Genomic DNA, 12,542 nt, shown 5'->3' on the forward strand with positions numbered 1-12,542 from the left:
CACTAATCATTAGTTCAGTACTCTACGTGCAACCATACATGATATAAACATCACCAGATCACTGATCATTTGTTGAATCGTCCTCTCCCCTGCATCGCGGGAGCTGGCTGCGGCCATGGCGAACTGGTGGGTGCTCCCGGTGCGGCAGTTTCGAGGAGGGGAGAAGTTGAATGATGGCACGGAGGGGGCGGAGGTTCGTCTCCGGCGGCCGGCGAGCGGTGGCGCATGCCCTGCGTAGGAGGCGGCGATGCTGGCCGTGGCTATGGCGGACTGGTGGGTGCTCACCGGCGCGGCAGTTTGGAGGAGGAGGAGAAGTTAATTGATGGCACGGAGGGGGCGGAGGCTCGCCGCCGGTGGCCGGCGAGTGGGGCGCAACCCCTGCGCAGGAGGCGGCGCGCGTGTGCGCAGGCGGCGGTGCGAGCTGCGACAGCGCGAGGTGTCGTGACGGGGAGATAAGGAGCGCTTGTTGGGCTGGGCCGTATGCCAGAGGTAGATACGTATCAGGTCACGTACTCACTATTCCAGTTGCTCAAAAAAAAAAGTACTCACTATTCCAAAAATAAAAATCAGATGTTGCTAAATAAAAAAAAATCAAATACTTGAAGGATACGTACCAGAGCCGTATCAGTGACGTATCCGTAACAGATATGTATCCGATACGCGATACGGCCCCGTATCCGCGTTACTCCCTCTATCCCAATAAGATTGACGTTCTAGCATTGCAACGTTGTCCCAGTATTAATGTCGTTTTAGGTGCAGCGCGCTTATCCACCATACTGTCCAGCTAGCCAGCTATCCTGTAGCACGCTTATCCATGCCCGGGAAGAGGAGCGCAGAGATGAGAGAGCACTATAGAATAGGGTACGTTGGTATTTTGCCTTGTGTCTTGTAGCTGTGTATCAACCCAAAACGTCTCTAATTCTAGGACGGAGGGAGTATGTAGTTGTAGCTAGGGTGGTCCATTATTAAAAAAAAACAATTCAAATGTAACATGCGGATACACGGTATAAATTGCGTAGTTCAATGCAATTTTAAACTAAAGATACCAAAGAGCAATTCTAACATTAGCCGTCAAAACAACGATGGTACTTTTTATTTGAGGGCTCTTACTACTTTTGAGGCCTTATTTTTTCGGGCTGCACGCCAACAAGAGCCCTATTCTCAATTCCCTTACACATTATATGCATATTATATATTTTTAAGAACGTAATATTATATAATAATTTATTTAAACTATAACAATAAAGCACTATACTTATTATAACGAATATTCAAATTCAAATTCAAATACATTTTTTTCTGAATTCAATGATAGTCGATCATGACATATTATGCTGAGCTTCTTCAACTCTTGATTCCTCAAGGGACACCTCAGAGAGAAGATGCACGCAGTCCAGCATTTGTTGGGTCCGAGGCTCCACCTCAGATGCAATAAAGTTTGATCTAAACAAACAGAATGGTGAAGTCATAGAATTCTGCATCTACTATGAGCTAGCAAATGGCATGACGGGGATTTTCTTGATTGAATGATTCAGCGTTTATATGGATGCGCCGTATGATACTCGGGTATAAAAAGACTAGAATAGCTACAGTTTTCAATGAGAAACAGACCTATTTTCTTCCAAATGCATAAAACAATTCAGCTAACCCCCTAATAGGCCTTACAGTTGAGTAAATGCAAATCAAACTGGCCCATCAACAGGACTCTGCCAACTTGCCAAGCCTCACGCGAAGGCCGAGCAGCAGACAGGCTTCTTGACTCATATATAGGCCTTTGGTTGGGCCGAGCCCCGGGTGGTCCGCAGCCCACAGGGACCACCCTGTAGCTGAAAAAAATCCGTATTACCTCTCTCAATTTTTACGAAAGTCCATCTTTTCTCCTGAACTCCAAAATCGAGCAAAACACATCCCTCAACTTTTAAAACCGTTCATCTTACCTCCTTGGCCTGGTTATAAGCGGTTTTGAAGGCGGTTTTGTCTTTTGTCTTATTTATTTATTTCGGCGGAATCTTTGAAAAATCATAGTAAATCACCGAAAAATCATAAAATAGAAAATCTAATTTTGTTGGACTCCACATGAGTAGATCTACATAGTGAACATATAATATGGTATACTTTAGTACAATTTTTTTGCAATAGCTTTAGATCTATGCTTTTCTATAATTAAATAAAATAATTCATAGCTGCAGTTTCTATGGTTCAATTGTGGTGAAATTTTTATGATGGACTAATTATTGTATGCTTAAACTTTAGTAAAAATTTCATACTCATTGGATCATGTATATCTTAGTTATAGATTTTATTTAGGTTTATGCTTGTTAAATATAAATAAATCTATAACTAAGTTATACATGATCCAATGAGTATAAAATTTTTACTACAGTTTAAGCATACAATAATTCGCCCACCATAAAAATATCACCATAATTGGACCATAGAAACTGCAGCTATAAATTATTCCATTTAATTACAGAAAAGCATAGATCCAAATCCATAATAAAAACTTTGTACTAAAGCATACCATATTATATATTCACTGTGTAGATTTACTCATGTGGAGTCCAACAAAATTAGATTTTCTATATTTATGATTTTTCTGTGATTTACTATGATTTTTCAAAGATTTAGCCAAAATAAATAAATAAATAAGACAAAACCGTCTTCAAAACCGCTTATAACTGGGCCAAGGAGGTAAGATAAACGGTTTAAAAAGTTGAGGGAGGTGTTTTGTCCGATTTTGAAGTTCAGGGAGGAGAAGCGGACTTTTGCCAAAGTTGAAGAAGGTAATTTGGACTTTCCCCCTGCAGCTCCGCCATCGCTGCCGAGCGCTCTAGGGCTCTCTAGCGCACACGGCAGAGGCAGGAAGCCCAACTAGGCCCTACACCTTACAAAAAGCCCATAGCATATTATTTTGCACGGGCCGTGAAACCAATAGAGCCCAGTAAGCTAAAACCTAATTTTGCTAAAAAAACTGAAACCTAATTAATAGCCCTTGCGGTTGCAGGCTTGCAGCCCTCGATCCAGACGCCATCATTCTGGGCGTTCGGTTTTAACCAATGGTTCGGTTCGGTTTCTTCGGTTTTCCAAAATTTTAGTTTCCAGAAAATGACCCCTGATCAGTTTGCTAAAATTCTAAAAACCAACCAATTTTGGTTCAGTTTTTTAGTTTGGTTTTTCGGTTAAAACCAAATAAACCGATGCAAGAAAATATCAGACATGATTTAGAACTGACAGCACAGCACAGCACAGTACAAACTTGCACAGCACAGTATATTATTTGAAGACTCAAGATTATTGCAAACTTAACAATTCAATGCTCAAATCAAATATTACAAATTTGTAGTTCATTCTTGATAATAAACCACAATACTCCATCAGTTTTGATAAACAACAGGAAAAAAACAGATTCCAGCCAGCAGGCATCAACAACAGCAAGAGAACAATGCTCCATGGCGCCACCAGGATGTGTCCAAACATCTAGCTAACCAACTTACCATTATCAAAATGCAGTAGCAGTAGTGCTATCATTAGAAATGGCTTGGGCACCAATTACGTGATCCCGCTCAATCATGCTCCCTCACGCGCACGCCCACGCAGCCGCCTCCTCTCGCATCTACCTTCACCCTCGCGCTTGCGCTCGCCAGTAGGAAGGGGCGTAGGGCACACATCTGCTCGGAGGCGACAGCGTGCGGGCGTGGCTTCGGGCGTTCGGCGGCGTGCGCGGGCACGGTGGCCGGCGTGCGACCTATGGCAGGCAGCGGCTCTCCTCCACTCCTCACAGATCCCGGCAGGTAGAGTTCCCTCCGCCGCGCCGCTGCTCCGCCTCCTCCTCCCCCAACGCTGCCCTTACCCATCGCCTGTGCCCGCCCGCTCCACCTCCGCCCTTGCTGCGCCTGCGAACGACCCCCAACGCTCGGAGGCCCAGCTGTGTCTTCGTCTTCCTCACCAACACCCAACGTGGCCAGAAGAAAAAAGAAAAGAAAACTTGGACTTTTCCATGATTTAAAGGGGATATAAAAAAGAAAATAAAAGAAAAAAGGTAGACAGAATGAACGGAAAAATGGAGGGACAACAGGAAAAAACGTGTGTCAAATAAGAAAGAACTAACGGTCTAAAAAGAGAAAAACGAACGCGGATGTAAGAGAAAAATGAACTGACTTACAGGCGCCGCACGTCCGATCCGGGCGCTAGCATCCGGACGGTGTTCGTATAGGGAGTGAGCAAGGGCCTAGCGCGTCGAGCTCGCGAGCCAGTGCTCTAGCAGTGGGCTTGTGCCGCCCAAGACATCACCCGTGCCACCCCCAATGTCGCCCGCGCCGCCAGCCGCTTCCCACGCGAATTCCATGTGCAACACTCGATCAACTTTTGAAACATCCAGATATAACAGTTGCAACATACAAAAGAAGATAGATGAAACACTTGAAACAAGCGTCTGAAATACTTGCAAAAACATCTAAAAAACATTTAAAAACCATTACAAACATACGCAACAGTCACATAAAACACTTGCAAACATATATGTATGAGACATCTGAAAACACTTAAAACATATGCTTACAACATGCATATATATGCAACATCTAGATCTACTTTGGCAACATCCAGATAAAACGCTTGCAACATACGTCTAGAACAGATGAAATTAGAACATACACATGAAACATACGTGTACCGCTATTACAACATGTGCAACATCCCGATCTACTTTTGCAAAATCGATATACAATAGTTGCAACATAACTCTGAAACATCTAAAACACTTAAAACATACTCTTGCAATTGCGACTTTCACCCTTCCTCTTCGTTACGACGCAACACAGAGCGGGGAAACGGCTGATTCTGAAAATCTGCATCCTTGCCACCGTCATCGTAGGTACTGGTGGGCGAGTCGTCGAGGGAGACAGTGGACCAGGAGCCATGGAGAGAGAGAGGGAAAGGTCAATTGGTCGCCGCTTCTAGCGCGAGCTACGACCAGAGAGGGACGAAAGCGGGCGGAAGGGGGGGAGGGGGAGGGCGATGCAGAATGGAAACCATACACATCATTTAGTGAGCACGGTGGAGAGGGAAGAAGCCGCGCGTTGGCGCTCCAGTGTGGTGGCGAGGAAGGATGAAGGCAGACTGGTGGCCAGGCGCAGTGAAGAACGCCATGCCAGAGGGGTCGCCGTGGACCATGTCGCAGCGGCGAGAACTCGACGAGTGGAGAGTATGGTTCAGTCTTGTTTCTGGAGTGGATTGGCTAAACGATTCTCGGTTAAGCGAGCATGGTGGAACGTTGGGCTGTTCAGGTTGGCATCGCGGCCCACCAACGGAGGTGTCCAGATGATCAGACGCCTGAGCCTAAGCATTTCCGAAAAACAAAAAACCGAAAAATAAAAAGAAGTTGCGTCCGCACGCTTAAAAAATGGAGGCTCAAACGGATGTCCGGGTAAAATATTAATAATTAGACTTTTCATAACATATTTTAATTATTTTTATCAGATTTTAAGGCTCATAATAAATATTAGTAAAAGATTAATGTGATACGGAAAATTGATTGAAGACTGATTCAAACTTAAATAGATGGATATTGTTTATATCTTGTTCTAGGGTTAGAAAAGGTTTAAGAAGAGCTACACGCGTGCATAGATTCAGCTAGGCTATAATATGAGTCGTGCTATGCCAACGAGGTTTTGCAACTCCAAACTGAGTAATGCTGCACAAGTAGTTAGAGGTGTGGACAGAAAAATAGAATGAAATTCTGTCTCTATAATAAAATAGTACTGGGTATAGATGTGGAGTACAAACACCCATGTAAATCTTCTAGAAGTCCAGGTTCCAACTAAGTATTGCTTAAAGAAGCAAATTATCGACAAGTGATATATATACTTGGGAAAATTATATTTTTATTCTCATAAAATACTTGGGAAAATTAAAAGTAGATAACTACTAAGAGAATAATATACAAATTAAAATAAAATGCGTACATTGAGGTAAAAAAACGTAAAATGTCTACATTTTTGTTCATAGGAAATATTTTTTTTCTAAAAACTATGAGAAATTACAAAGCAAAAAAAATCTGTACCTTATACTAAAGAACAAAAAATTGCTAACACTTGTTTAGTCGTGAATGCCCAAATTCTCTGCTATGTTTCTACTGCTCTGACCTCTATACATGGTGTGGACGAGGCGTCAGACTCTCTATACACGGATTCGGACTACAAGCCCTACAATGGACTTCTGTAATATAAGGGCACCCGTAATAGCAACTTATTGTTTCATATTATAATACAAGCTAGAGAAAATCTAGCTTTTGACCAGGAGTTAAGAGTTAGTCTCGTACATATATTTTAAGATTCTACGAGGATGTCACGTGGGGCTAATGGCGAAGCTAGAGGAGATCGAAGGGGGTGCACTTGCATTGTGGGTGCATAGACTTGTGTTGTGGGGTGCATACATGGTGGGATTTTAGTCATTATAACTGATTTTTTTTAAAATTTGGGGGGTGCATTTGCACCCTCTAATCATAGTGCAGCTTCGCTCCTGTGTGGTGCTATTCAAGTTATGAGCTATGTGCTAAAAATTAATATTATCGGAGAGAATGACTTAGAGCCAGTAGCTCATCCTATCGCAGGTGCCCTAAGCTGGTTAATTAAAGTTGAGTCAAATAAAAAACAAATACGTGGCAGCCTACAACTTCTGCATCCAGCCCCAAAAAGGACTTGGTCATTGGTCCATGCTCGACCAAAGACAACTTTGTTGATCACAGGCAAACACAAAATAATTGGACTTGACCATGCAGGCAAGCACATTGGGCTTTGTGTGCCTCATGGGCTTCGGTCGATACACCCTGCTGTGGCTGCCGTGACACAGGTGCTACTCATGTTGAGCATGTGTGGACCGTGATGCTGATGCAGCTGCTTTTACTTTTTATATAAGTCCTTTATAAGTCCCAGCTCGACATCGACATCCCAACAAGAAGCAAGGGGGCAATGCGCTGCATTAAGCTTACTTGAGGATGTAATTACAATTTATGCTAAAGCAAAATTTTTGTGTATAATGGTAACAAATACAATAACTTCGTCTATGGTGAGGCGTCTTTGGTGTCCCAGCATAGCAGGTCCCAAGCCCTGGTAAAGGAGGAGGGTTGTGTTAGGCGCGGTGAGCCAATGTAAAAACTTAGCCACTTTAATGGAGATGAAACCCAAAAGAATCCCGTTGGGGCGTAACCTTCTTAGCGATGCGCCATGTTGGAACCCGGGTATGGTGTTAAATGAGCAAGGGCCACGTCGTCACCCCCGTGACACGCCGTGTCGCGATCTGGACACGGTGTCAAATGAGCAAGGATCGAGTCGTCGCATCCTTAGTGGCGCGCCACATCGGCGCCCGGGTGTGGTGCAAAATGAGCAAGGGTCTTTACACCTACCTCAGCGGGTGCAAAGGGTAAGGAAGCTAGTCGAGCCAACTAGGATCCATTTAGGTAGTTGGAATGTAGGGTCCCTTACAGGTAAGTTAAGAGAGTTAGTGGACACAACAGTTAGGAGGCGTGTAAATATCTTATGCGTCCAAGAGACTAAATGAAAGGGGCAGAAGGCGAAGGAGGTGGACAATACCGGCTTCAAGCTCAGGTACACAGGGACAACTTCAAATAAAAATGGAGTAGGAGTTTTGATTGATAAGAGCCTCAAGGATGGTGTGGTGGAGGTGAGAAGGAAAGAGGATAGGATCATCTTCGTTAAACTTGTCATTAGTGATATGGTCTTAAACGTAATTAGTGCGTATGCCTCCAAGTAGGCCATGATGAGAGTGATAAGCGGCTTTTCTGGGAAGACTTAGATCGTTTGGTTAGAGCTGTCCCTAGTAGCGAGAAGCTCTTTATAGGAGGTGATCTTAATGGCCATGTAGGTACATCAAGTGCAGGTTTCGAGGCGGTTCATGGGGGTTTCAGATATAGTAGCAGGAACCAGGAGGGAGAGGAAGTCTTAGACTTCGTCATATCTTTTGATCTGATAATAGCTAACACTTTCTTCTGTAAGAGACAGTCCTATTTAGTGAGCTTTAGTAGCGGCCAGTACTCTAGTCAAATCGACTTTGTCCTTACAAGAAGGAGGGATAAATGAACATGCGTGGACTGTAAGGTGATACCTAGAGAATGTGTGGTCGCTCAACACAAGCTGGTGGTGGCTGATTTTTGCTTTCTGGTGCAAGCTCGTGAGAACAAACAAGCTAGGGTTGCTAGAACAAAGTGGTGGAAATTAGAAGGAAAGGCATCAAAGGTCTTTAAGGAAAAGGTCATTGAATATGGCCCTTGGAATGATGAAGGCGATGCAAACAGCATGTGAGAGAAGATGGCAACATGCGTTCGGAAGGTTGCTTCAGAGGTGCTTGGAGTGACCAAAGGGAGCGGATGCGACTCGAAAGATATTTGGTGGTGGAATGAAGATGTGCAAAAGGCTATTAAGGAAAAGGAGTGCTATAAGCACTTATATCATGACAGGTGTGCAAACAACATAGAGAAGTATAAGGAGGCAAAGAAGACTACAAAACAAGCGGTGAGTGAGGTAAAGGGGTGGGCCTATGAGAACCTTTACCGACGTTTGAGTACGAAGGAAGGAGAGAAGGACATTTATAGGATGGCTAGGGCTTGCGATAGGAAGACAAGGGACTTCAACCAAGTCAAGTGCAGAAAGGATGAGAGGGAGAATCTCTTGGTGAAGGAGGATGGGATCAGACATAGATGGCAAGAGTATTTTAATAAATTGTTCAATGGTGAGAACAAGAACACCACCGTTCAGTTAGACGACTTGTTTGATGACACTAACAGGCGCTTTGTGCGGAGGATTCAAGAATCGAAGATCAGAAAAGCCTTGAAAATGGTGAAAGGGGGCAAAGCGATGGGCCCTGATGGTATCCCAATCAAGATGTGGAGATGTTGAAAGCATCTAGGCCCCTAGTTGGGTTTTAGAGATTAATGACGATACGAGATTACTATGACTAACGTGTGTTTTGCATAGATAATTTGAGTTAGGTCATGGTAATGAAAATTGATTGGGCAGTCATGTTTGTCATACCCCTGTCGATGAAAATCATTTCGGTTTTCAAAGGATGGATGACAAGGTTAAGGACGATCTAGTTCTAAGTGTCGTTTGGTATTGGAGAGACACTTGTAGTAGTTTAGGACTTTATTTTTCCTTTGGCTATACTATTAAGGGGGTATGGACTAGTAGCTTGACTTAGGTGAGTCTAGTGGGTTAGGTGTGGTGCACACTTGTCAAACCTAGCACTAGGTAACTTAGGAATAGCACTAAGATCAATTGGAGTCAACTTTATTCACATAGGATTTTGAGTTGGAAGTGAATGGAGGGTCAAATGATTGACCAGACGCTAGTATGGTTGTGACCGAACGCTGGAGGGTGAGTCTGGTCAGTTCATTTAATCAACTATAGTCGTCTGGTACTGACTGGACACTGAACAGTAAAGTGACCGGACTCTGGGTGCCAGCGTCCGGTCAACTCCAGAGAGGTTCTGGAGAGGCTTTTTCGTGACCGGACGCGTCCGGTGGGTGCTGATCGGACGCTGGTCAGAATCCAGTACCTGACTGAACGCTGAACAGTGAAGTGATCGGACTCTGGGTGCCAACGTCCGATCAACATCAGTAAGGTTCCAGAGAGAGGTTTTGATGACCAGACACGTCCGGTCAGTACTGACCGAACGCTGGTCAGAGTCCGATCAGAGCTTAACGACTCTCTCTGACATAGTAGCGGGTAACACTAACCAAAGCATCCGATCAACCCGCAGAATGCTGACTCAACCTCTAAACATTATGTTTTGAATGAGGGGATATAAATACTTACTTCACTCATCCATAGGAGGTCTCTTGCCCATTTGTTCAGCTGAGAAACACCTTTAGAGTGCAAAGAAGAGCAAGAGCCTAGTGAGGTGATTGAGATTTGAGAATTCAAGATTAAGGACCTCGTTAGTGCATAGAGAGTAGCAAGTGTGTATCCACCCTTCTCATTAGGCTTGTCTTGGTCAAGTGAGAGTTTGTGCTTGTTACTCTTGGTGATCGCCATCACCTAGACGGCTAGGTGGTGATTGTGAGCTTGGTGATCATCTGGTGGAGCTTGTGGATGACCCAAGTCAAGTTGTGAGCGGTTGTGGGCAATTCACCGTGACAGAGTGTCAAAGAATCAGCCCATAGAGAGCACTTGATCCTTGCACGGATCAAGGGGGAGCTACACCCTTGCGCGGGTGCTCCAACGAGGACTAGTGGGGAGTGGCGACTCTCTGATACCTCGGAAAAATATCGCCACGTTCCTTTCCCTCTCTTTACTTTGAGCAATTCATTTCATGTCTTTATATTCTTAGAATTGCCATGCTAGAGTAGGATTGAAACATCGGGTGCAAAACTTTTATGCGGGAGAACAATAGAACACATTCTAGGCACAAGGGGTGAAGTAGGCTAAGTGTAGGGCTTAATTATTGCAAAAAAATTAGAATTAGCCTAATTCACCCCCCTCCCCTCTTGGGCATCTTGATCCTTTTATATGTCTTGGGATATAGCAATAGTATGACTAACCAAGATGTTCAACAATATCTTTCGATCGAATAAGATGCCTAAGAAGTGGAGAAGAAGCATATTGGTACCAATCTACAAGAACAAGGGAGATATCCAAAGTTGTACTAATTATCGAGGAATTAAGTTGATGAGCCACACTATAAAGTTATGGGAGAGAGTCATCAAGTAGCGCCTGCGAGGAACGACGCAGATATCAACAAACCAATTTGGTTTTATGCCCAGAAGGTCAACCACAGAAGCAATCTTCTTAATAAGACAAGTTATGGAGCGGTTTAGAGAGCAGAAGAAGGACCTCTACTTGGTTTTCATTGACTTGGAGAAGGCTTATGACAAAGATACCAAGAAATGTTATGTGGGTAGTCTTTGGACAAACATAAAGTCCCATCAAAATACGTGACCTTCATCAAGGACATGTACAACAATGTTGTGACTAGTGTTTGAACAAATGATGGTAACACAGATTACTTTCCAATTAAAATTAGACTTCATCAAGGGTCAGCCTTAAGCCCGTATCTCTTTGCCTTGGTGATGGATGAGGTTATCAGGAACATACAAGAGGATATCCTTTGGTGTATGTTGTTCGCTGATGATGTAGTGTTAGTGGATGAAAGCCAGGCGAAAGTAAATAGAAAACTAGAGTTATGGCGGTAGACCCTTGAGTCTAAAGGTTTTAGATTGAGCAGAACTAAAACCAAATACATGAGATGCGACTTTAGCGGAGTTATACAGGAGGAGAGAGATGTGAGTTTAGAAGGTCAAGTAGTGCGTAAGAAGGATACCTTTCGGTATCTGGGATCGATGCTGCAGAGGGATAGAGATATTGATGCGGACGTTAGCCATAGAATCAAAGCAGGGTGGATCAAGTGGCGACAAGCTTCTGGCATTCTCTATGATAAGAGGGTACCACAAAAGCTAAAAAGCAAGTTCTATAGAACGACGATTAGACCGGCTATGTTGTATGAAGCAAAATGTTGGCCTACAAAGATTCAACGTGTTCAACAACTGAGTGTTGCAGAAATACGTATGTTGTGATGGATTTGCGGTCACACAAGAATGGACCGAGTTCGGAACGATGATATACATGATTGCCTAGAGGTTGTACTAATTGAAGAAAAGCTTGTCCAACATCGGATGAGGTGGTTTGGCCATATCCAAAGAAGACCTCTAGAGGCACTAGTGCATTGTGGAGTCATAAGACAAGCTAATAATATGAGGAGAGGTAAAGGAAGACTGAAATTGACATGGGGGAGGCAATAAAAAGAGATTTAAAAGCTTGGGATATACCTAGAGATCTATATTTGAATAGGAGTACTTGGAAAGCAGCTATTGAAGTGTCTAAACCGTGACTTAGGGCTCTTGGTGGGTTTGAACTCTAACCTACCCTAACTTGCTTGGGACTGAAAGGCTATATTGTTGTGTTGTTGTGTATATTGTATTTTAGTATTTGTCATCAACATACTAACTTTTTTTGTATTATTGTAACAAATACACTAAAAATATCGTATATTGTAAAAAAATAATACTTTTAGTGTATCGAAGCCCATAATTTTTATTTAGCTGTGGCGTATGTTGGATTTGATTATATACAAGGGTTAGATTTGGGTACAGTACACCGTTTGATTTGTGCTCGATTTTGGTCCAATTTTATTTTTTGTCTATTATTGTTGGATCTTAAGGTAGGTTTGGGGATTTGTTTTTTATACTAGAGTCGTGCCCGTGCGTTGCAACGAAATAACAAAGTGCTTAAAATAAAGTTTGTATGTGTATGTATTATATTACCAAAAAAACCAATTTTTGAGTGTGATGTGTAGTTTCGACCATATGCAAGTGCCTGCCACCTGGTCATCATGACCAAGATGAACTCATAGTTGATCAAGCCATTGTCGTGAACGTTATCCTCTTGAAACGATGGCGCGCGCAGCAGCTGGCTAGCAGTTGAGCATAGTGTTGATGGCGTGCGTTATAACAGGAACAAAAAATAGTTCCA

Source organism: Miscanthus floridulus, chromosome 6 (assembly GCF_019320115.1).
Source record: "Miscanthus floridulus cultivar M001 chromosome 6, ASM1932011v1, whole genome shotgun sequence".
In the NCBI taxonomy this organism is placed as follows: Eukaryota; Viridiplantae; Streptophyta; class Magnoliopsida; order Poales; family Poaceae; genus Miscanthus; species Miscanthus floridulus.